Source organism: Octopus bimaculoides, chromosome 4 (genome assembly GCF_046866305.1).
Source record: "Octopus bimaculoides isolate indiv1 chromosome 4, ASM4686630v1, whole genome shotgun sequence".
Lineage (NCBI taxonomy): Eukaryota > Metazoa > Mollusca > Cephalopoda > Octopoda > Octopodidae > Octopus > Octopus bimaculoides.
Window position 1 is genome coordinate 124,810,157 of NC_142931.1, and position 4,938 is coordinate 124,815,094.

A 4,938-nucleotide genomic window follows, 5' to 3' on the forward strand; every position below is an offset into this window, starting at 1 on the left:
GCTGGAGCACCACCTTTAGTCGAGCAAATTGACCCCAGGACTTATTCTTTGGAAGCCTAGTACTTATTCTATCGGTCTCTTTTGCCGAACCGCTAAGTTACGGGGACGTAAACACACCACCATGGGTTGTCAAGCGATGTTGGGGGGACAAACACACACACAAACATATACAAAAACATACATACATATATATATATATATATATATATATATATATATATATATATATACATATATACGACGGGCTTCTTTCAGTTTCCGTCTACCAAATCTACTCACAAGGCTTTGGTCGGTCCGAAGCTATAGTAGAAGACACTTGCCCAAGGTGCCACACAGTGGGAATGAACCATGTGGTTGGTAAGAAAGCAACTTACCACACAGCCACTCCTGCGCCTATACACACACACACACACACATATATATATATATTTATATATATATATATATATATATATATATATATATATATATATATATATATATATATATATATATATATATATATATCTGTGTGTATATATCTATGTATGTGTGTCTTTGTGTCTGTGTTTGTTCCCCCCCCCCCCACCATTACTCGACAACCGGTGTTGGTGTGATTGTGTCCCCGTAAACTAGCGGCTCAGTAAATGAGATCGATAGAATAAGTACCATGCTTAAAAAAAAAAAGAATTGGGGTCGGTTCGTTTGACTAAAAATTCAAGATGATTCCCTAAAATGGCCGCAGTCAAATGACCGCGTAAAAGATAAAAGAATGATATCCAATTATGTTACACCACTAGATTTGATGGCTAGTTAAGAAATGTGTTCGTGGATGGATCATAGGTTGGATGTGGTACTGAAAAAACAGCAAGAACACCTGAAATATGCATATACACTCATTTCCTATTTTTCTATCTTCGATCTCATACGAAACATCATATCTTTCAGTACTGGTTCCAGTTTCTATACAACAATCTGTAGAAATAACTTAAAAAAAAGTTATATTTGTTAGTAGAACAAATGACACATTGGATGCATTTCCGTTCTTTTGGGAAGATAGAACTGTTTCGGATGTATATATTCATATTATTCCTTCTGGTTATTTTATATTCAGCTGCTAGTCATCGGCTCCAATTTATAGCAAGGCTTCTGAAAAATCTGCTTATTTTCATCTAGATATGTCGGAAGGTTACTGACAGGTGAATACACGTGCGTTTTTTTAATATTTTTTATGTGGTTATATTCGAGATTCATTGTTTCCTTTCATTTGTAAAAGATAGACGATGGTTACAGTCCTACAGTCGTGGGCCAAAAGTTTAGAACATAGGCCTAAAAATTAGAATTTTTATATTAAATCTCGAAGGTTATATTAAATGTAAGCAATTTGGTCTAAAAATATATTTTTGATTCTGCCTATTTTTTCTTCTAGATATTGAACCATTGGATCAGTTATTCTTTTCTATTCTAGGCACAAGGCCCAAAATTTTGGGGAATGGGGCCAGTCAATTAGATCGATCCCAGTACGCAACTGCTATTTAAGTTATCGACCCCGGAAGAATGAAAGGCAAGGTCGACCTCGGTGGAATTTGAACTCAGAACGTTAAGACAGACAAAATACCGCTAAGCATTTCGTCCGGCGGGCTAACGTTTCTGCCAGCTCACCGACTTATTGGATTAGTTATTAGGTAAGTATGTCTCTACCTTGTACATGTTTGAATCGAATTGTACTTGGGCGTAACAATTTTAATTTCTAAAGAAAAATGTTCCAAACTTTTAGCCGCGACTGTATATATGTATGCATGTGCATATTCATATGCATATATCTGTATTTCTGTATGTATATAATTGCACCGTGGAGGCGCAATGGCCCAGTGGTTAGGGTAGCGGACTCGCGGTCAGAGGATCGCGATTTTCATTCCCAGACCGGGCGTTGTGAGTGTTTATTGAGCGAAAACACCTAAAGCTCCACGAGGCTCCGGCAGGGGATGGTGGCGAACCCTGCTGTACTCTTTCACCACAACTTTCTCTCACTCTTACTTCCTGTTTCTATTGTGCCTGTAATTCAAAGGGCCAACCTTTGAAATCTAACAAGAAATAACTACCGTATTTACTCATGTATCGGTCGCACTCATCTATAAGTCGTACACGGGTATGAGTCGCATTCGTGTGTAAGTCTCACTCATGTATTAATCGCATTTCTAATTGTTTTCCTTTCTTAGGCGCAGGTGTGACTATGTGGTAAGAAGTTTACTTCCGAATCACATGATTAGGGGATCCAGTCCCATTGGGCGACAGCTTGGGCGATGCTGTCCCATTAGGCGACACCTTGGGCAAGTGTCTTATACTGCAGCATTGGGCTGACCAAAGTCTTTTGAATGAATTTGGTAGACAGAAACTGAAAGAAGCCTGTCGTATATATATATATATATATATATATATATATGCGAGTAAAAATAAATACAAAAAAGGTGGGTTTTTTTGTATGATTGTGTATAGAGGAATATATTATTTTGCTTAAAAGAGTTCCAACACTGTCTGTTTTTTATGTTTTATTTATATTCCTGCAGAACTAATGTGGGGTATAGAATATGGAATATACAATATATAATATAATATACAATATACAATATAAAATAAAATAAAATAAAAATGGATGGCACCATGAAAGAAAGTATTGAATGTAGATGAAATATTGAGTGTTCAATATAAAGGATCAAATATATAAATCTATAAATATAAATATATATATATAAAGGCGACTCGAGTTTCAGGGCTATTTCCCTTCGTCATGGCCGGTATGACAGACTTTAACAGACTGTCTATATATATATATATATATATATATATATATATATATATATATGTATATGAACGCGTGTATGTCTTTGTGTCTGTGTTTGTCCGACACCATCGCTTGACAACCATTTTTGATTCTCTTACATCCCCGAAACTTTGTGGTTCGTCAAAAGAAGCCAATAGAATAAGTAGTCGGTTCGTTCGACTAAAAATTCAAGTTGGTGCTCCTGCATGGTCGTAGTCTAACGACTGAAACAAGTAAAAGAAAAGATATTCAAACCTGCCTTGTGCATAAAACGAACCCCAGTTTTTTCAGTTAAAATCAAGTTTAAAATAGACCGACCTATGCACGAGTAAATTGCTATATGCATATTTTCTTTTTAAGGGTTTATTTCAGATACATTCTTTTCGTTTATTTGTTTCAAATATGGACATTAGTTACAATTCCACCGCATTATCCATTTGTAGTTAACACACTCAGGGTATAAATTCCTCAGTTAGATAGATTAAGGTATGTCTTGTAAAGTTCAGTGGTATGTACTGCTCAGTAATACACAAACTGCGAATCAGAAAGGGACGTTTTCTCTCAAGTAATCAAAAAATTTCCGGAATTACCACGCCATTAAGAAAAATATAGATCTCCTTTTCTGTAAAGAAGAAGACAGCTGTGATCATATTATTCTACCTGAATGCATCTGTTCACATAAGAAATAGGTAACAGCAGTTCCTACAAAACTCGTACACACACATTCACACAAACACAAATACACACAGATACTCACTCATATACATACATACATGCATACACACACACACACACACACACACACACACACACACACACACACACACACACATATATATATATGCAAAAAGAAAAGCATATACGATTTCTTGCATAATACTACAATTGTTTCGTCTCCAATTTACCAACAGATCATTACCGAAATATCATTACATAATATATAGATTTAAAATTTTGGCACAAGGCCAGTAGTTTCGGGGAAATGGTTAAGTCGATTACATCGACCTCATTACTCAAACTGGTACTTATTTTATCGACCCCGAAAGGATGAATGACAAAGTCGACTTCGACAGAATTTGAACCCAGAACATGAAAACGGACGAAATGAATTTATGTCTTTTCTGATAAGACCGGAAATCTACACTCACTTACTATCGAGGAATACATAGACTTCATTTCCAAGAGCCTAAATAGATCCTACAAAATCGTTGGGAAGTCCTCCTTGGATATTGTGCTTTGTTTATGTTCCCGTTCCTTTTTATCCACGTTTTTTTGACGTCCTGTACCCGGATATGCATCTATATATACATATAGATGTAGGTATGTACATATATGTATGTATATATGCATATGCTCACATATCATTTGTACTATATATATATATATATATATATATATATATATATATATATATATATATATATATATATATATATATATATATATATATATATATATATATATATTTGAGAGAGAAGAACTTGGTATACCTTTATTCCAATTGTAACATATGTTTCAGTGTTTTGCAACACATGACGTCACACAATAGATGCAACCAGTAGGTGCCGCTTAGAGGCCAAACACAGAGCGAACACATCGTCAGACAATCGATAAAGACATACGAGGCGAAACCTATGTGGCTTGATAATTGAGAGTCGATATTAAAAAGTCACTTTAAGAAAATATCATTTATGAACTCCAACAGCTGGTTGGCTGTAGTGACTGTACTTGCTGGCCTGACTACTTTGTATTCATTGAGGAGGGGCCTGGTGTGAATAAGATCAAAGAAAAGAACCATACCTCCCGTCCTGACATTTGCATACTTAAATAGCAAAATAAGCCCAACATCACCATACACACCACTACCTCCTTGTGGCTACTATTCCTTCATTTCTTTCCATCATCTTCCGCCCCTCTCCACCAAATACACACAGTCAAAATTGGTAAACAACCCTCAGTTGAACATCCATTAATCTTATTTAGCTCAAAGAAATGAATGCATGAACGTGATCTACCCGACGTCCATAGATACTATGGACTGCACTGTAATCATTTCAAGAATACAGACTATCTTAAGAATTTAAAAAAAACATGTAATTTGTGGAAATGCGCGTAGCGATGCATTAAAATATTCATAA

At 35.6% G+C, this 4,938-nt stretch overlaps 1 long non-coding RNA gene across 1 annotated transcript in view; it reads left to right on the plus strand.

Annotated features, from left to right (window-relative positions):
* The first annotated feature begins 1,435 nt into the window (after positions 1-1,435).
* LOC149136223 (uncharacterized) overlaps positions 1,436-4,938 on the plus strand; it is a 37,635-nt gene continuing 34,132 nt past the window's right edge. Inside the window, exon 1 of the long non-coding RNA XR_016241340.1 lies at positions 1,436-1,664. This is a non-coding gene — a long non-coding RNA (uncharacterized LOC149136223). The remainder of the gene's footprint in view (positions 1,665-4,938) is intronic.